Source organism: Hipposideros armiger, unplaced genomic scaffold (assembly GCF_001890085.2).
Source record: "Hipposideros armiger isolate ML-2016 unplaced genomic scaffold, ASM189008v1 scaffold_217, whole genome shotgun sequence".
NCBI lineage: Eukaryota > Metazoa > Chordata > Mammalia > Chiroptera > Hipposideridae > Hipposideros > Hipposideros armiger.
This window is the reverse complement of record NW_017731567.1, coordinates 2,070,948-2,093,151: the sequence shown is the minus strand read 5'-3', so window position 1 is coordinate 2,093,151 and position 22,204 is coordinate 2,070,948. Positions and strand designations below refer to the sequence as shown.

The 22,204-nt window shown below is 38.1% G+C and overlaps 1 protein-coding gene across 14 annotated transcripts in view; it reads right to left on the bottom strand.

Annotated features, from left to right (window-relative positions):
- SLIT2 (slit guidance ligand 2) overlaps positions 1 to 22,204 on the bottom strand; it is a 345,645-nt gene that overhangs the window by 191,150 nt on the left and 132,291 nt on the right. The window lies entirely within an intron of this gene.

Genomic DNA, 22,204 nt, shown 5'->3' with positions numbered 1-22,204 from the left:
CTGTGAACAATTAAGTACATTATTACAATAAAAATAGCTTAGATACATCACCTAAGAAATTTGTGAATTTTATGTGAATGAACATTTTTGTAAGAGCAATGTGATTCTTATATTTATACAGTATATGTAGCTTACAAAGTAGTTCTACTTGTGTTACCTTTTTAACTATCTCAATATTATGTTGTTTTAAAACAAAAAGTACTTGACCTCTCTACATCAAATCTTTCATCATATTCTAATTTATTAAAAAATATGTTTTCTTATCATTTTTCCATATTTAAATCTTTATTTAAAAGTTTAAAACACCTACCAAAATCTTCTATTGGCATCAAGTTTTTCTTTCATGGCTGTGAAAATGGGTTAATGCTTTTGTCCTCAGCTTACTGGAAAGAACTGAAAATCTAAGGTGAGAGGTACATTTATTGATGATTGCTGAAGCTTGAGTTAACCTTTGACCTCTCGGCTCCAGGCCACCATTTGCATTCTTGAGGCATATTAACCCAGGAATGAATAAACCAGCATGTTTTGAATTATGTCAGATGCTCAGGGTGAATTTTGTAGGGTAGGAAGTATAGAAATTGTGAAGAAGGAAATAAAAGCTAAAATCAGCCATGCAATGCATATGTTTATACATCCCACGCTAATTCACTGTACACAGATAGCTTTCTTCCTTTTAACAATAATACTGAATTTATTATGTCTAATTAGATAGGTAATATATATTCAATTTAGAAATTCAATATAGATAACTAAAATGTACTACAGTAGTAAAACAATTAATAAATACGAAATGTTTAAGTATTAGTTATTTTTAGTAAGAAGCAGCATAATTGTTTCATATCTTTGCTCTTGTATCAAGTAACAAATACACTAATTAAAATAAATCAAGTTTTACATAGATAACTCTGGTTTCACTCCTGACTTAAGCAATTAACTGTAATTCGGTTTTCTTAGGTGCAAAGAAAACAAATTGATAATAGTGTTGGGGGAAGATTAAAATTTGGGAGCCTTTTGAATCTTGGATTCGAATTTTGCATTCCACAGCTTCCAGTCTCTGTGATTCAAAGCATATTATTTATTCACTCACTGTACCCCTCTTTCTGTCTCCTCCTTTTAGCTGTTCAGTCTCTTCCAGGATGTTTGCTGTTTCACTGCCCTTTGGGGCTCAGAGGACCCTCACCTTCCCACTTGCCCCTCCTTCTCTCCAGAGTAAAGGAGAGGTACATATTCGATGATCATCAATCAAATGAGAAAAGAGCTAAAGCAAACATTTTTAAATAAAAATTTCAAAACTTAAAAACAAAGCTAAGTACCCTCTAAACCACCACTTAGAGCCCACTGATAAACTAATTTATTTCTTTTTTAACTAAAATGTATTAAGTATGATGTTCTGGGCCCTGGGTAAATGCGTTCCACATACTAACTTGTTCAATCTTCACTACTCACCTGTGAGATGGGTATTGTTTATATCCCACTTTCAGATGAAGTAACTTAGTCCACGTCTCAGTTAGGGATCAAACATAGACATAAGCCCCATTCATAGGCTCTCTAGTTACATCAGATGGGAGAACAGAGTTCAGACCTGAGGCTGAAAGGGATCATCTACCTTCCACCCTAAATCTAGGTCTCGGAGCTGCGCACCCAGGTCTGTCTGCAGAGGTAACAGAGAACTGAGTTACACGTGAACCCATAGGCTGAGCTACATAGATGAGGATGCAGGTCTGCCCAATGGAGTGGGTCGGAGTCAGCCTGCAGAGTAGGGGCCCTCCCAGCTCAAGAGCCCCCCTTCCGCTCTGCCTCTCACCCAGGATCGTGATGCATAACAGCATTCACCAACAGGAGGGCAAGCAAACAGAGGAGAAAGCCAGAGGCAGGTAGTCACTAAACAATCAGCTAGGCTGGCTCTTGCTTTTGAGGTACGATAGTATGGCTGGCTAGCAAAACTTGCTTAAACAAATGTCTACATCTGGCCAACACAATTAACTACAGATCTTCCCAAGAACTGGGTGGAGAGATAATGTTCCTTTACCAGAATCCCCTTGTGGTGATAGAGGCATGATGAGATAGGAGAACCACTGACCTGTTACCAACCACTTCTACTTTCTTCCCTTCTATCAGGCCTTTCTGACTTCAATTCCATCTTCATTCAGAAGCTGATGATGGGTGAAGATAATAAAGACAAAGAGGAAGCCCATCCAGGCTTGGATTCAGTGGTTCATCCTTGCAAACATATCCTCACCAAGAATCTAAACTCATTTGCCCCTTTGAACTTCTGTTGCTCATGCCCTAAATTCCCCACCCTGAGTATATCCAACAGCCCATCTTCTCTCAGCTACTGAGTGCTCACAGCACAATCTCACAGTCTGTTAGTATTTATATAAGACTCATGGGCACCGGCTTTGAGCAGGATTTACCCGAGCTTGGCAATCCACATGTTTGCCTAGTCATCTCACTCTCATTCTCTGTCCTCCTACTGAAATTCTCAACTTTTCTCTAATTTCTCATCTCCCTCTACCAGCCTTCTTAACACTCTACAGAATCTCTTGCCTTTTATTCACCGAGGAAATCCAACGGTATTAATAGAAACACTTAATGGCCCATATCTGAATCTATACACCTATCTGCTTCTCCACAGTGCCTTTTTCTTTTCCTTCGGTGCTCTGCATTCTTCTTATTTTCCCAATACCCTGGAGCTGTCTATTATGAACTGTCTCCTTTACTTTAGTCACTCTCTCTCTATTGGCTCCTTTCCGTAAGTGAGCAAATCTTACTTCTCATCCTAAAACAAAAAACAAACAAACAAACAAAAACGCTCTCAATTCCCCTTCCTCTTCCAGACAGTCACATTTGCTCATTTCTTTCAAAGTCAAATATTAAACAGGAGTTGTTTACTTGTATTCTATTTCATCACTTCCTGTATATTCCAATATTTCCTCTATCCTCACTACTTTACCTCATGTGTTCTCACAACAGTTAATTTGGCCTTGATATCCATTTCACTAAATCTAATGAAAAAGATTGGGTCGTCAGGAAAGTCATGATGTATTTTTCTATGTTCTTCAATGCAAAAATGTGTCATGACTTTCCTGATAACCCAATACTTAGCCATCATTTTACCTGACCTATCAGCAGAATTTTACCCAGTGGGCCCATTCCCTTATTTTTCAAAACTCGCTTTCCTAGATCTCTAAGGCACCCCATTCCCATTGCTTTCTCTTTGGCTTCCTTTATTAATTCCTCCTCCTTTAACTGATCATTAAATGATGCCTTTTTTTCAAGTGCTAGGTGTTCCCAGGTACTCTTCTTTATCATCCCGTATCCTTTCCTCCTTCCACTTCTATGGCTTCAATTTCCATCTCTATGTTCACAACTCACAGATTTACATTGATAGTCCAGAGCTTTCTTCTGTTCTCCGCAATCATATACCCATCTCAAATTTTACTTACTCCATAGTAATTCAGACCTAATTTGAGGAGAAAAAATAAATAATGCTAAGCTTATAAACGTGTCCATATCTAAACCTGCACCTCATTCCATAAATGGCATTTCAGATGCTCAAACCAGAAACCTGAGAACCATGGTTCACCCCTCTCTTTTTCAACCCATCAATCGCCAAGTCTTACAACTTCTTTAAAATTTCTGAAATCTATCTACTTTTCTTCATTCTTCCATCCATCCTTCTAGGTCAAGGCGCTATAATCTCTCTCCTGCGTTACTAAATTGTCTCCGACTTGATTTTTCCATATCCACATCTCCCATTCAATTAATTTTCCACATAGTAGTCACAGTAGTCATCCAAATAAAATGTACAGAATTTATAGGTATGCTTAGTAAATCAAACTCATATATTTCCAAAGTATAGAACATTAAAATGAGCCCCCTCATTAAGAATATTAGCCTAATAATTTCATTTTCATGCTAGTAAGAAAACAGAACCCAAAGACGAAGAGTACATCAAGTTGTTATCTTTAACAGAAACTCTGAGCTCCGCGAGCGGTGGCTCCTTCCATCTCCAGCATCATGTCACACCTGTACTTCTCTATACCCAACACATACATACGGAAACTCCCATACATCACACTCTCCATCTGGGTCACTCACTGGAACCTTTCCTCCTCAGGTAGCTAAAACTTTCATTCTTTGATCTCAGCTTACTATAGCACTTCAATTCGTGTGGCTTTTGCGACTCAGTACCAGGAGAGATGACTTCTTTTATAGTCCAATAGCATTTCAATTGTTTTTCGGGGCACTATGGTTTGATATAACTCTTGCCCTCCAGGGTATAAGCTGCCTCAAAGCAAGAACTACCTGACTTAAGCACTAAGATCACAGTATAATGCCTGATGCAGATTAGGTACTCAAGGAACACTGGTTGACTGAGTCTCTTAAAAAAGAAGAGTAGGGAAGAGATTAGACTCAAGTAATGCATGTTAACTGTCATCATACTATGTGAGGCATACTACATATAGGTTTTAATTAGTACATAATCTAGTCTTAACTCCATCATCAATTGAACAATTTCATGTGGCAAAAACAGTTCACTCACCTAAACCTAAGTTTGGGCCAGCTATCATGAGAATGGCATTATGTAAGGATAAAATGGCATTCCCACTGATATTCATACAACGGCATGCACACTGAAAATAACTGGCTATACACACACATGAATTATGATATCAGCAGTTACAGGACACTTAATATATTCAATTACTGTTCTAATCATAGATCAGTCTAACCAAACTTCACAACTACTCGTGAGGTAGGTACTATGATTAGTCCCATTTTATAGATGTCAAAACAGGGTTGGAGCTTAGCGGTTTGCCTAGTATCACTCAGTTTATAAATGGCAGCGTCAGGAATGAACCCAACGGTCTGGTTCCAGACTTCAGACTGTGGTGTGGACACTCTCACTATAATAGTAACCCAATTGATATTTTTCCATGACTTGAACAGAATACTTTTCTTAAACTGAATAGTATAATATTGACAAATTATATTATGCTACTTACTTACTTCTGTCCTTGTAAAATACAACCATAGTATGAAATGAATAAAGTTTAATTTCCCTATTAGCGAAACATACAGAGAATACATTTGATATAGAGGGCACATTTCTTAATATTATTTACCATGTTGAATATTTTTCATTAGTCAGCTTAACATTAAGCTGCTTATCATTTTTACCAGTGTTCGTATGCCACAAAGCACATTTCTATTATCCTAAACATAATCTTTCATTTAATGTTCTATATTATGATTCAGTAATAACCTTGTGTTTACTTTAGGCAAAATTTTTAATTAATTTAAAATATAATTAACTCAATTTATAATACCATTAGGATTTTGCATTATCCAAAGGACGAATATTATTGATTGAGCTAAACATAAATAGAATTGAAATACATCCTAGATCAGGGGTCGGCAAACTGGCTTGCCAGCCACATGCAGCTCTTTGAGTACCTACATGTGGCTGTGAAGTAAAACTGAAAATGAAAATAAAACTATCATAGTTTCATTTATTAATAAATATAAAATTTTTAAAGGATATTATTCACATAATGGTGATTACATAAAAATATATTTATGGCTCTCAAATAACTTTTAAAGTGCTGTGAGGGATGGGATTGGCTCTTTCAGGGATCAGCAAACTTTTGAGACAGAACGTACCCAAAGAGTCTCATGTGGCTCGCGAGCCACAGTTTGCCGACCCCTGTCCTAGATATTACGCAAAATATAATTAAATATACCTGGTTTCAAGATTTCTGAAAAATACTAATTGATAACTGACACAGGAATCCACAAAGGAGAATGAAATATATGTATAAACAGCAGAACTAAAAGCTAGAATCAATATACAAATGAATAGTATGTTATTTAGGTTAGGAATTACGGAGGAAAAAAACAGTACACTTGGGTGAAAAAAATCAGAGAAAATTGCATGGCAATTAGAGAATAAAGTCCCTTGAGACATTCTAAATAATAAAACATAGCCCAACTTAAAGTACACAAATCAGACCCCCAAATTCTGGTCATAATGTTATTTCTCCCTCGATTTTCAGTGCTATTTTCAAACACTGAATTCTCTGTTCTCCTTTTGAAATCCCAAATTGTGGACTCATTGCACCACCTGTCTCTATTTCTTTACATCCCGTGACTATTGAATCCACTTCAGACTGTGCTGTGAGTGCTTAGCTGGGATGATCAAAGCCAGCGCTGCCAAAGGAAATGCAAAGACCCCTTCTCTCATTTGATCTCTCTCCAGAAAACAACAAAACCCCTAATTTTTCTTGAAACAGCCACCTCCTCGGTTGTTTTCTCGGTCTTTTCTAGGTCCTGTATGAGCTCCTCTTTGTTCCCAGGCTGGACCACAGTCCCTCCCTCAGGGGTCTCAGCTACGTTCATGCTAATAACTCTGTGATGTCTTGAGAGCTTTGTCTCTGGAGCTCCATGGTTCCAAGTAAAATGTCCAAGGGACATGTCTCCATGGGTATCTCCCAGATGCCTCATCACACATAATATATCACAAATTGGGAGCATCCTCTACCCTTCTCAGTTCTGCCCTTTTTCCTGGAGACTCATATGAATACATGATTTTACCACCCATATAATTATACGAGCCAGGAATGTGGGTGCCATCATCGACTCCTGCCTTGCCTTAGTGTCCACGTAAAGTTAGTTCTTGCTCCCACCGAGAATAATATGTCCAATTTTGACAACCACAGGTAACACACACACACACACACACACACACACACACACACACACACACACACCAAAAAACAAAACTTGGAACCGTGTGTGGGAGGAGAGTGGTAATATGGTATCTCTGTACTTGCTGTTAACTTTTTCTGAACACCTAAAATTACTCTAAAATATAGTCTATTCATTTTTAGAAAAAAACTTGGAAGTATACAGAGAAGAGTGCTAATGGGAAGAGCTTTAAAACTATGTCATATAAACAAGAGATAGAGATGCTTGAAGTATTCATCTTCATGAAAAACATGAAGATAAGTCATGATAACTGCCTTACAAGATCATAGAGGTGAAAGAAAGATGCATTCCACTGAGCCCATGAAAGTAAAGCAGCACGCACTTGGACACACTATAGAGACGCAGCTTGCAGCTTCTTACAGGGGAACAAATTATTTAGTAAACCAAAACCTCTGAGAAGCAGTAAACTACTAAATCATTTATTTAACACAGCACTTTTGGGTTTAGAAGGTGCTTTTTAATATGCTATCCTATTTAATTACCACCAAAACTCTATTCCTAGGTAGGATGACAAATACTATTATCCTCAATTTTATCAATGGAAAATAAAGACAATGAGCCTTAGGTTATTTGAGTGGTTGGCTGAAGTTAGTCAGGTGGGTACCTGCACAAAGCATTGCAATAATTCTTAGTACACAGTGGTGTCTTATACGATAAATTCCCTATTCCTGGGGTCACTCACCAGCATACAATTAGTGTTCAAAACTGAGTTGAAGAAATAAAATAACTGATTACTTAATGCATAAATCAATCCAGGATTTAATTCTAGGCCTTTTAACAAAGAGTAAGGTATAATTAAGTAACTTACAATGTGGAAAAACAAAACAAAATAATATATGGTTTAGATGACAGAGATATCCAGAGATGGTTTGGGTAGATCTATGATACTAAAATCTGCCTTACAAGATATGTAGACTATAGTGAAAAGTAAAAAGGAAAACCTATTCTGGGAGTAGTCTGAAAAATAGAACCTTTAGACAGCCCTGAACTGGTCTTGTCTGGCCCTGTATCTCCTCTGGGAATATAGAAAGATAAAAAGAAATAAAGAAACAAACAAATGTAGACATCTCACATTCATGAATTGGAAAGCATAATATTGTTAAAATGTTCACACTATCCAAAATAATCTACAGATTCAATTCAATTTCTATCAAAATCCAAATGGCATTTATTACAGAAATAAAACAAATTGATTATATAATTCACACAGAAACACAAAAGATGAAGAATAGTCAAACAATCTCGATGGGAAAAAAAACACAACTGGAGGTATAACACTTCCTGATTTCAAAATACATTACAAAGGTACAGTAATCAAAACAATACGATACTGACATAAAGACAGATATATATAGACCAATGGAACAGATTAGAGAGCCCAGGCATACAACCATATGTATATGGCGCATTCATCTTTAACAAGGGTACCAAGAATACACAATCAGAAAAGAATAGTCTCTTCAACAAATGGTGTTGGGAAAACTGGATGTCAATAGGCAAAATAATGAAATTGGACCCATATTTATACCACAAACAAAATCAACTCAAACTGGATTAAAGTCTTAAACATAAAACCTGAAGCTATAAAACTCTTAGAAGAAAATATAAGGGAAGAACTCTGTGACACCAAAAGCAGAGGCAACAAAAACAATAAATAAGTGAGACTATATCAAACTAAAATACTCCTGCATAGAAAGGAAACAAGCAACAGAGTGAATAGGAAACCTATGGAATGAGAGAAAGCATATGCAAATCATATATCTGAGTTAATCTCCAAGACATATAAGGAACTCCTACAAAGCAATAGAAAACTAAATAAATAACCCAGTTATAATAGCTAATAACCCAATGGGCTAAGGACTTGAATAGACATTTCTTCAAAAAGACATACAAATGGCCAACAATCACATGGAAAGAAAAAATGTTTATCGTCACTAATCAGAGAAATGCAAATCAAAACCACAATGAGATATCACCTTACACCTGTCAAGATGGCTATTATCCAAAAACAAAGACGACAAGTGTTGGTGAGGTTGTGAAGAAAGAAATTGGAACTCTTGGACACTGCTGGTGAGAATGCAAAATAGCACAGCTGCTATGGAAAACAGTTCCTCAAAAACTAAAAATAGAACTTCCTTATGATCCAGCAATCTCTGGGTATTTATTCAAAAGAAATGAAATGGGGGTTGCAAAGAGATATTATCACTCCCGTGTTCACTTCAGCATTGTGCACAATAGCCAAGATGTGTAAACAACCTGAATGTCAACTGACAGGTGAATGGATAAAGAAAATGTGGTATACACAATCAATGGAATATTATTCAGTCTTTAAAAAGAAGGTAATCCTGACATTTATAACAACATGGATGAATCATGAGGAAACTGTGCTAAGTGAAATAAGTCAGTCCCAGAAAGACAAATATTGCATATTTCACTTATATGAGGTATCTAAAATAGTCAAATCGATGGAATCAAGTTGTGGAATGGTGGTTGCCAGGGGCTAGGAAGAGGGAAAACTGGAGAGCTGCTAATCAATAAGCATAAAGTTTCAGTTAAGCAACGTGAGTTCTAGAGATCTGCTGTACAGCATTGTACTTATTCTCACCAACACCGCATTGGATAACTAAAAACTTAAAAGAGAATAGATCTCATTTTATGTTCTTACCACAATAAAATGAAATTTAAAAATAAGAAAGATAAAAAGATTAGGTTTCAGAAGAAAAAGTTCTTCTGTTATTTGTACTTCTTTTGCAAAATATGAACCTCTCTGGTAATAACAACAGCCAGGCATAGGATTGTTATGAGGATGATATGATACATATGTGAAAAGCACCAACTGTGAAACACTTCACCCCCCCTTTATAACTGGTTGAAGGGTCCACAGAAAGCATGGCATATTCAGACAAGGGTCTCTCAAAGATGAGGAAAAATATTTGAGCATTAATGAGCTGTTTAATTAGCAGGTCTTTTTCATTTTTATTCATTTATTCTTTTACTTAAATGAGTTAATAACCTTAAAAAGTGCTGGGAACAGTATCTTATACATAACAAGGCCCATATGGTATTTGTTAAATATATACATTCATACATAAACATTTATTAAATACCTACTACTATAGTCAAGGTCAGGATCTAAAAGTAAATAGAACAAAGGCAATGATCCACTTTTGTCTTTGTTATCACATTCTTTATGCCAAAATATTTCAAAGGTGTGCATATGGATAGAATAATAAGATGTAGTTTGGGAGTAATTTTAAAGATTTACTATAGATACTTTATCCTTACAATTCATCTTTCAAAAATATTCTTTTAGGGGCCGCCGAGTGGCTCAGTTGGTTAAGAGCTCACTCAAGAGTGCAAGCTCTGAGCAACAGGGTCACCGGTTCTATTCCTGCCCTGAGCTGAGCTGCCGCTGAGCTGCCAACAGGTGGCAGGATGGCTCAGCTAGAAAAAAAATATATATATATATTCTTTTACTTATAATAATTAATTATATTATAATGTTTACCATTAAAAAATCAAAACAGGATATCCAAGATGGTGGAGTAGATAAATGCTGTGCTTGCCTCATCCCATGAACACATCAAAATTACAGCTAGGTTCTAGAACAATTAGCCTGGAGAACCATGTGAAGACTAGCTGAACAGTAGTTTTAAAACTAAAGATATAAAGAAGCCCATGGAGACTGGTAGGAGGGGCGAGGACTCGAAACAGGCCAGCCCCACTCCTCCATGTGGCGAATGAAAATTGGGAGCGATATCTCGGCCACAGTGGTTCCCCATGGAGGAGCGAGGGACCCTAGCCCCCACACCAGGCTCCCCAGCCCAGAATACTGGTGCTAGGAAGAGGAGCCCCCACAACATCTAGCTGTGAAAAACTGGGGATTCCAACCAACTGGGAGGGATAGAAGGCTGCGGGAAACCCAGACATCTGCTTACAGGGCCTGCAGAGGCACTCACCCTGGGCTTTGGCAGCGAGATGGTGAGTCTGGAGGCATTGCAGACACATGGGGAGAGACTGAGTATTATAACTTCGGGGCAAGGACTGAGGGACAGTCCCCATTTTCCCTGTGTTGACCTCCTCCCATGCAGCCGGCAAGCGGGCACCATCTTTCCTGTCTTTAGCCTGCTCCGAAAGGCCAAATCTGAATCTGATTGGCCTGGTGAGCTCCACTGATCCATGTGGCACACTCCCTGAGAGTCGGCCTCGCCCAACTTGCAGGCCGCAGGAGGCTGTATCAGTCAGTGGCTGGACCTTATGGGAGCCAGTAGGTGGCAGCAGGCCTCACAGTGTCCTGGCTTTTTGCAGAGCTACTCCAGACCCGGTACCGGCGTCTCCCACATGCCTCCTGGTACAGCACAGGCAGCGACCAACTATGGATCATTTTGTAGCTCCTATCAGGTAGTCCCTGGCCAGTCACAGGCAGTGGCTGACCTAGGCCTGCACTAGAGCCCCTCCCAAGAAGCCCCAAAACCAACATACTTAGAGGTTGGCTTTAGGACACAGCAGCGCATCACCCAATGAGCCCACAAGCAGGACACAAAGGACAGTTTCAACAGGCATCAGAGCCCACTGGGGTAAATCCTGCTCTGTGGAGTACGTACCCCCACACAGCAGCCCACTGACATGCCAACAGAAATCAAGGCTCAACTATAATGGAAAGTTACACACGACACACACAAGGGACACTCCTGGAGCACCCAGCTCAGGTGACCAGGGAGACTGTGCTACTGGGCCTCACAGGACCCCTACTACATAAGGCCACCTGACAAGACTGGGAGCCATAGCAGCCCTACCTAGTATATAGAAACAAACAGGGGACAGCCAAAATGAGAAAACATAGAAATATGTTCCAAATGAAAGAACAGGAAAAAATTCCAGAAAAAGAACTAAACACAATGGAAGCAAGCAACCTACCAGAGATAGAGTTCAAAACAATGGTTATAAGGATGTTCAAAAGACTTAGTGAGAACTTCAACAAAAATAGCAAGCATTAAAAAGGACATAGACAAACAGGCATATGAAAAAATGTTCAACCTCACTGATGATTAGAGAGATGCAAATAAAAAGACACAATGAGATACCACTCCACTCCGGTCAGAATAGCTATCATCAATAAATCAACAAACAACAAATCCTGGCGAGGTTGTGGGGAAAAGGGAACCCTGGTGCACTGTAGGTGAGACTGCAGACTGGTGCAGCCACTATGGAAATCAGTATGGAGGTATCTCAAAAAACTGGAAATGGAACTACCTTATGACCCAGCATTCTACTCTTAGGTATCTATCCAGAGAAACACAAGACACTAATTCGAAAAAATATATGCATCTCTATGTTCACTGCAGCGCTATTCACAATAGCCAAGACTTGGAAACAACCAAAATGCCCACTGGTAGACGACTGGATTACGCAACTGTGGTACATTTACACAATGGAGTATTACTCCGCTATAAAGAAGGAAATAGTACCATTTGCAACGATATGGATGGAACTAGAGAACATTATGCTAAGTGAAATAAGTCAGTCAGAGAAAGACAAATACCATATGATCTCACTTATACGTGTAATCTAAAACACTGAATAAATGAGAAATGTAAACAGAAATAATCTGAGACACGGAGGCAAAACTGAGGGTTACTAGTTGGGAGGGGGGTGGGGATGAAGGAGAAGGGGAAGGAATGAGACAATACACATTGGTAACTACAATATGGCCTCAGGGATAGAAAAGACAGTCCGGGGAATATAATCAATAATATTGTAAGTGTTTTCAGGGGAACAGATGGACTCATGTCTTGTTAGGGAGACCACTTCATAGATGGTGTGAGGCCTGACCACCGCACTGTATTTCTGAAGCTGATGTTGAATAGTATTGTATGTCAACTATAATTATATATACATATAGTAACGGGATGCAGTGTAGAGTGTGTGAATGGAGTCAATGAAATTTTAATAAATAAGTATAATATCGGAGGTGGGAGGGCAGTGGATGGGGGAGGGGGTTGTTACTTTGTGAGGGGTGTAAAGGATAACTATTGCATGGTTCTGTACACCTAAAACTAATAAAAAAAGGGGGCGCAGAGCCATAAAAAATAACCAGTCATAAATGAAAAATACAATAAATGAAATGAAGAATGCACTAGAAGGAGTCACTAGCAGACTAGATGAGGCAGAGGACTGAATCAGTGATTTGAAAGAGAATGTAGCAGAAAACTCCCAATTGAAATAGAAGAAAAAAAAAAGAATCCAAAAATATGACGACAGAGACCTCTGGGACAACATCAATCGTAACAGCATTCATATCATAGGGGTATCAGAAGAAGAGGAGAGAAAGCAAGGGATTGAGAATCTATTTGAAGAAATAATGACTGAAAACTTTCCTAACCTGGTGAAGGAAATAAACATACAAACCCAGGAAATGCAGAGTCCCAAACAAGAAGAACCCAAACAGGCCCACACCTAGACATATTATAATTAAAATGGAAAAGGTTAAAGACAAAGAGAGAATCCTAAAAGCAGCAAGAGAAAAGCAGTTAGTTACCTATAAGGGAACTCCCATAAGACTGTCAGCTGATTTCTCAACAGAAACTTTGCAAGCCAAAAGGAACTGACACAAAATGTTCAAAGTGATGAAAGGCAAGGATCTACAACCAACCAAGATTACTCTACCCAGCAAGGCTATCATTTAAAATTGAAGGACAGATAAAGAACTTCCCAGACAAGAAAAAGCTAAAGGAGTTCATCATTACCAAGTCAGTATTACAAGGAATGTTAGAGGGACTTCCTTAAGATGGAAAAAAATTTTTTAAAGATTAAAAAGATGAATAATAAAATGGCAATAACTATGTATCTATCAATAGTTGCTTTCAATGTAAGTGGATTAAATGCTCCAATAAAAAGTATGGGGTGGCTGAACAGATAAGAAAACAAAACCCTTGCATATGCTGCCTACAAGAGACTTACCTTAGACTGAAAGACACACACAGACTGAAAGCATAGGAAAGGAAAAGGTTATTTCATGAAAATGGAAACAAAAATAAATAAATAGAGCTTGAGTAGCAATACTTATATCAAGATAAAACAGACTTTAAAACAAAGGCTATAACAAGAGACAAACAAAGACCCAGTAATCCCACTTCCTGGTAATTGGCCAATGAAACCCAAAACACTACTGTAAGGGGACATGTGCATCCATATGTTCATTGCAGCATTGTTTACAATGGCCAAGATGTGGAGGCAGCCTAGGTATCTGTCAATAGAAGAATGGATAAAGAGGAGGTGGTACATATATACAGTAGAATACTACTCAGCCATGGAAGGGAATGGGTTCTTGCCATCTGTGGCAGCACAGATAGACCTGGAGGGTATTGTGTTGAGTGGAGTATGTCAGGCAGTGAAAGACAGATGCAATGTGATTTTGCTTATATATGGAATCTAAAGAACAAAATAAACAATTAAGAGAAACAGACTCAGATAAAGAGAACATTTTGATGGCTGACAGATGGGACGGGGGTTGGGGTGGTGGTTGAAAAAGGGGGAAGGATTGAGAAGTACAAATTGGTTGATACAAAGTAGTCATTGGGATGTAGGGTAGAGCATAAAGATTACAGTCACTAATACTATAATAACTATGTATGGTGTCAGGTGGGTACTAGATTTATTGGGGTGATAGATGGGAGAAGGGTTGGGAGGCAGGGTGAGAAAGGTGAAGGGAATAAGAAGTACAAATTGGTATTTACAAAATAGTCATGGGATGTAAAGCACAGGAAATATGTCAATAATATGGTAATAACGCTGTATAGTGGCAGGTGGGTACTAGACTAGTCGGGGGATCACTTCTTAAATTACTCATATATATGTCTAACCATAAGCTGTACATCTGAAATTAATATAAAATATTGAATGTCAAGTGTAACTGAAAATTTTAAAAAGATGGGAAAAGGTGAAGGGCAATAAGTGGTCCAAATTTCCAGGTATAAAACAAATAAGTCATGGGGATGTAACGTACAGCATGGGGAATATAGTCACTAATATTGTGATGGCGTGGTACATTGTCAGATGGCTGCTGGACTTACCATGGTGATCACTTCTTTAGGTCTATAAATGTTGAATAACTATTGTGTACACCTGAAACTAATATAATATTGTATACTATGTTTTTAATAAAAACTTTTTTTTAAATAAAAACAATTTTTGTGTAGGCTGCTTCAAAAATTCCAGCATCATATATAAATTCCTAGGAAAAGTGTGGGTTGTTTTTTGTTGTTGTTGTTAGCTTTCTTCTAAAAATTCTATAATTGGGTTTTAATGAACATAAAAAGTGAGGGTTTAGCTTATGGGATTCGTATTTTCAACAGTTAAAATTTGGTCTGTATGTGAACAATTAGCCAGTTAAAATTTTAAAATTTAATGATCTATGCTGAGAGCTAGCATGCAACTATTTACAAAAGCAATAAGCATTTTTATTAGCAGTGTGGCCAATGATGCTATGGTTATTTAAATTGGCTAAGCAGCAGAATAAAATGATGGCTCACCCAGATACCACTGTTGGAATGCTCTAATAGAAAATTGGATTAATCAGTTATCTCCTGAAAAACATCCCTCAAAGAGGCATAATGCATACAGGATAAAGTGCACAATCTTCTGATCCAGGCCCTTAGCCTATGCATCTTTACCTTCAGGATCGCTGCCCCCTACAGGTACAGGTACTCCCAACTGACAAATAATAGAACAGTCACCCAAAGTATGTTGCACTTGCCCAAACACGTATTCTCCCCATCCTCCAAATCTCTGCGTGGGTGCCTCCTTGGGTTGGGATGGGCCAACAAAGATCCACCCATCCTCCAAGTCCAAGCTCAGGAATTAACCTTCTAATTATGTTATCTGGCAAAATGCCCACTCGTAAATGTTTACTATTTACACACTATACAGAAATTGTAATTATGTAATTAAAATGGCAACAGGATCATAAACTTAAGGTAAACAGATTTGCACATTGTTTATCTTTGAGTAAAAGATGTTCAGGATGGTGGACAGGTAAATAAAAGCAACATTTCTACCCTAGAGCCTCTGAGCCATCATGGTTTACTGTCAAAAAACCCAGCCACCACCACCATCAACAAAAATTGAGATTATTATTTCATGACCAGCTGTAAACTATCAAGACACATAAAGAAAAAGAAATTACTCTGTCCAAAATTACTGCCATCGGCTACTGCAGGATTAGACCTCAGTGCTTTATTTACAGAACTCCCAACTGACAAATAATAGAATTTCATAATGAGTACACAAATGCCTTTTCAAGAACAGAACTCGAAAGCTGTTTTTATAAAAGTGCCTTCTGGCTGAATTATCGCAACGCCGTGTGCCGACAGTCAGGAGGGACAGGAACACACACTGGCTTTGGTGGCTGCTCATGGATTCCACCTTGAGTGGCAAGGACAAGGTGGCAGCTAAAGTATTTTAGCAAAGCGTGGCTCTCCATGCGGTCCTACGGTTGAAGAATGGCAGGATACGTTACAGTAGTCTTCTATTTATGAACACAGGGCCTGAAGGAATACCCATTTGAACATATAAGATTAGTGGTTTGCTTGGAGAGGTGCAATGCTACAAAACCCATCCATGGGGGTTAGACCTGATTTTAAAAGGGTACTCCAACAAGGATTCGAAACAGGGATTTTACAGAATTTCAAATTTCTTAAAGGAAACTTTTTAACAAAGCTGTGTGATTTCTAAGGAAAGATTGAGAGACATATGTTTTTTAATTATAAAATGTTCTCTTTAAATGGGGTTTATGCTATAACATTTTTTGAGGCTTTATCTTCCTTGGCAGTTAAATATTTTCAAAACTTTTCTGTGTTTTTTTTTCCATTGAAAACCCTTTATACTTCCCTGACTTTAATCCAAGGATTGTGAAGACACCAACTGAAGTTGTCAAATGATGGCCGTTCTCACAAGTCCTCCTGTGGTCACCCATAATTCTTGTACTGTGTGATTGAGGCTGATGCTAACGCAACTGAGAAAAAGTGGCCATAATTATAATAAAATAGTACAAGCAGGGCTCTACATCTTTTATGAAGTCGTGCTGTGCAAAGGCAATCTGCATACAGATCCAAGCACAGCAGGGTGTGATGGATTTGGCGGTGCTGGCTGTCCCAATAAAGTGTGCTGCCCTCAGTCCTTGTCACCAGTACAGCCAATGCTACAGCACGGAGCTTGCAAAGCCAAACAGCTAATCCTGGCTCAGCTTGACAAGCCACGGATTGTCAGTAATGAGCATAAACTTTCCAAGTCTAAAATCTGAGGATGGCTTCATCCTCTTCTGTAGGAGCTCTTGCAGAAAGAAAAGTGTGAAAAGAGGAGGTGCATGGTGAAAGCTCGCAAGCTTGAACTGTAGTGCCTGGAAGCCTCATGCCTCCAATGACTTAGTTATATATTTTATATTCTTAGGGACACAGGCACATGTTGCCAGATATAAAAAGTAGGGTCAACAGGCGGGGTGGCAAACAAGCCGGGGTGGCTTCTCTAAATTAACCAAGAGGGAGAACATATAAAACAACAACAACAACAACAAAGCAAAAACAAGGTTTCAAAGATTTTCAAGATTGAGGAGCCAAACGAACCTATTGGAAACCACTTGCTAACTGCGAGTGATAATGCTGACACTTGCTCGCCAGAAGACAAGTGCACCCAGAACTCGGGTCAGTGCTTCTCTAGGAGCCAGAACTCACGAGGAGAAGACCGGAAGCAAAGAAAGCTCATCAGGCTTATATGGGCTCTGCAGACTCTCAAAGTGGAAGAAATCAGAAGAAATGCACACAGTATGAGCAAGCGAGCATTTATATGTGTCTCTTAAGTATCAGATATAAGTAAGTGTCTTCCTCGCTGACAACTGGCACGCTATCGCTTTTTCCTGTGAAGCACAGGCTTACCCGTCGTCGCCACTGCACTGAATGGTGATAGCTGGTATACCCAAGAATCCTGCGTTCCTACCCCTGGTTCAGTACCCTATTTCTTCCTCTAGGGGTCAGCACACTAGTGCTGTCAGTGATACTGTTTTGAACATGTTTTCCTAAGGTTAAGTTGTCTTCAAAACAAATAAAGGAAAGAAAGAAGTACACAGATGCCAAGAAATATTTACTGCATCTACCTTTTTAAGTAACCACACTCCGAAACCAACCCCAACCAAATGAGTCAGTTTAGGAATTATCAGAGCCTACAGTTCAGAAAGATCACCAAGTCACCAATCATTTACCCAAATACTCTATCATTGGTACTACAGAGTTGATAAATCAGAAATCATGTTAAAACATCTTTCAACCGTGTAAAGTATTCATATTTTCAATAATATGGTTTGAACACATGAATTCTGTCATAAAAATTCCAGCTTCAGTCTAATGCCATCAGCCATGAAAGCAATTTCCCTGAACAATGCAGTCACCTTCTGTAAAGCATATACTTTCTATTTCAAATATGATCTGTTCCACAGTTAAATAAACACGTTAGCGCAATGAAACAACTACCACCGGCTCTCTCTGTGGACTCTTTTCATGTGTGTTTCCCTGCCTGTTACGTCTCCATGTGGCACACTATGCCTACCGTTCACAAGAGTTATTTCACACATCAGGAAAACCAGGAAGCTTCTGAGATGGGCCTGTGCCTTGTGGCTGCGGTGCTTTAGAAAACTATCAGGGTATCACCAACAAGAAAAGCCTGGAAAACCACATGCATGGTTTTATGACAAGTTCTGCAGCTTCATTTATATAGGGAAAAAAAATGACACCAACAACTCTTAATAGTTTTTATAAAAAGGCTTTTTGGCCTTTAGAATCCAACAGATATTTGTGATAAAAGCAACTTCTCTGAATACTCCCTAAGGCGCAGTGTATTTTCCATCCTTAAATGGATTATTTATGGGTACCATAAAATTACAATTCTGGCAACAAAATTAGTACGTTTATGAATTCTGGGAATGTGAGTTTTTGTTTCAATTAATTTGAAAATTAACTTTACAGCAAGCAGGTACTGTTTTTTAGAATTTTGTAGTATATAATTAAGTGATGAATTTTAGTAATTTTCAATGAAATAAAAAAGCATCTTAGGAATAGTGTAATTAATTTAGTATATAATAAAAACATAAGCTCTTTTCCAAAATGTCCAACAATTATGATTGAAAAATAATGAGCTATTTTCTAAGTTAAGTTTTAATTATACTTTGTTTTAATAAATTTTAATTTTAAAACGTCAATTAAAGAAGCACTACTAGATGAAGAATAGAACAAAACCTACACTAGTTCCTTCTTCAATGCAGAAGGAGGAGGCCTGCAGTGTCACAGTAACTGTGACATATTTCTCAAACGACTTGTCAACACAACCTATTAGGTGGTTTTAGGACCTCAATTCATGCCCCTAACCCTTCCATCAGAAGATATCAAAGCTGATACAACGTGCATCCTAAACTATCTCCATAGCATTTGTCCTATACTCCACTGCAAAGCATGAGCCTTGAAAATCCTGTCATAGTATGTGCCATATTTATGTTAGTATTTTATATACTAAGGTGCTTATTGGTGAAGGTAAGATCAACAGTGTCAAATATTCAATGCTTCTTTTTCAAACACTACTTACCTAGGAAATTTTGCATTTCTTTCAGACAGCTGTCTTTGCACTTAATTAGAATAGTGAGGTTACCTTTTAGAATGATGAATTCTGATCGTTTCTGGTCAATGAATTCTGATTTGTCTGGTCTACAAAGGTGATCTAACTTTCTGGCAGAGAGATACATTGGGGTTATATGCTCACATTTTCTAGGATAAAATGACCAAAGAAGTTTGGCAACCCCTGATGAGTTCTGAATTCTAACTTCTTCCCAAGCAAAACTTCATTTATCTGACTGTACAAAGCCAGCTGGGGTTCTTAGGTGCAAAGAACAGAAGAACTCTGGGCAATTTAAGGCAGAGAGGGGGTGTACTGAAAGACTGGAGAACCAAGCTTGTAAGTAGGTAAGAACCAAGATACTCAAGTCTCATCAAAAGTCAGACATCCATGAATGCCTGGCAAGGACCCTTGCACCGCTGACCACTGAGAAGAGGACCAGGCTGCAGTCACCACTGGCTTTCCTGCGCTGGTCCTGGGTGATGCTACAGCCACTATTCCATTAGAGTGAACTCTGACCTTTCCTCTTTCTTAACCTCTGTTCTAGATTCAGACCAGATAGGAATATCTGATGGGCTGCAGATGAGTCTTGTGCCTCTTTCTATGCCCCGTTGTACATCAGCTGAAGACGCAGCTACCTGTTGTGTTCACCTCAGTAGAGACATCACCCTATCTAGCTGCCATGTCAGAGAGAGAGAGTCCTCATATAGCGATACTCAAAAGTAGAATACAGGGAATCCTGGGATGCACGAGTTTGAAACTATTGTTATAATAATACTAAGATGTTATTTGCCTGTTCTTTGTTTCATGTTGATGATGTAACAATTCATCTTTAATAAAAATTACAATAATATATCGATAATACCCCATAACAATAATTAAATAATATATTAGCCATGATAATAATACTGCCTATGGCAACTTTCAGTTATAAATTACACTCACAGAAATGATCTCATTTGATTATCATACATTTGAAAGATCAGTATTAACAGCTACCTACCTACACACACACACACACACACACACACACACGTACACACATGCACACACAAGAGAAGGAGACTAACAACAGATATTTAAAGTTCAAGCTATAATGAACTAACATTTTTTTAAACCTTCATTTTGCTCACATCACTACAATATTTTTAATGCTTCTTGGGAATTCCCTTCTCTTTTCAGCCTGGCTTTTCTGTCAATAACCTGAACATATTTTATTATTATTTTATTTTATTATTTTATTTTATTTTATTTTTAGCTGAACTATCCTGCCACCTATTGGCAGCTCAGCAGCAGCTCAGTTCGGGCTGGGAATCGAACCACTGTTGCTCAGAGCTCGCACTCTTGAACGAGCTCTTAAACAACTGAGCCACTTGGCTGACCCCGAACCTGAACATATTTTAAAAATTAGCTCATTGGGTTATCTGCTCTCTTATGTTTGAATTCTATGAATTCTTTGACACTCTGGATATACATTCATTATCAGATATAAAATTTGTAAATATTTTCTCCTAGTCTGCAGCTTGTTTTCTCACTCTCTTAAAAGATTCTTTTAAAGACCAGAAGTTTTTAAATTTCGCTGAAGTCCCATGTTTCAATTTGGTCTTTTAGGACTGTGCTTCTGGTATCAATATCTACAAAACGCTTGCATTCAGTCTTTCGCTAGTAAGTATGAGGTTCTATGTGGGTTTTTCATAGAAGCCATTTATCAGATTGAGGAAGTTCCTTTCGCTTCCCAGTTTCGTGAAGGTTTTTTATTAGGAAAAGATGTTGGATTTTGTCAAATGTTTTTTCTACATGTATAGAGATGAGCATATGATTTTTCTTTTTTAGTTTGTTACTATGATGAATTACAATGTTTGATTTTTTTTTTCCTGAGTGGTGGTGGCTTAAAACAACATAAACCCATTATATTACAGTCTGTGAGTGTCAAGTCCAGTGAACATCAGGTCTCTCAGCATGAAAATTAAGGTGTTAGCAGAGCTGAATTCCATTCTGCAGGCACTGGGGACCAATGCACTTCCAGGTCAACTCAGGCTGTAGGCAGAATTCAGTTACATGTGGCTCTAGGGTTGAGGTTTTCATGTCCTTCCTGTGTCAGCTCTGACCACCTGTGGCTCCTGAGGGCCTCTCTTGGGACAGCGGCCCTACATCTCAGAACCAGCAATGGCACATCAATTCCTTCTCCCGCTGCCATATCTCCTCCACCTCCTCTTCCGTTGTGCCTAGTATTTTCCTTCTGCACTCCCATTTTCTTACTAGTGAATGTACAGTGGAGCTTTCCAGAGGCTACATGACACTGCAATATTTCAACAGATTGAGTGCAGAAGCTGATATGAGCATCTAGCTGTCTTCTTTTCAGCCGAAGATTAAGACTGGCAAAAATGTAAAACAATGCTACTCTTTTCACTGTTTTTTAGTATATATACTACATACATATAGTATGTAAATTATACTAGTGTGTGTAACATATATATATAATAACATATTATATATATAATAACATATATTATATATATATATATATAACATTAACATGTAATGGGTTTATTTTGCTATTTTAAAGGATTTGACAAACATTTTAAAAATTTGCTTTAACTTCCAATATAGTAAATATAGATGTATAGGTATAGCTATAACATAGAGATGATATATAACTGTAACTAACATAAACCATATCTTTTTACAATGCTCAAAGAATTTTAAGTTTGTAAAAGGGTCCTGAGACAAAAACAAACAAACAAACAAAAGTTTATGAACTACTCTAGTGGTTGTCATGCCC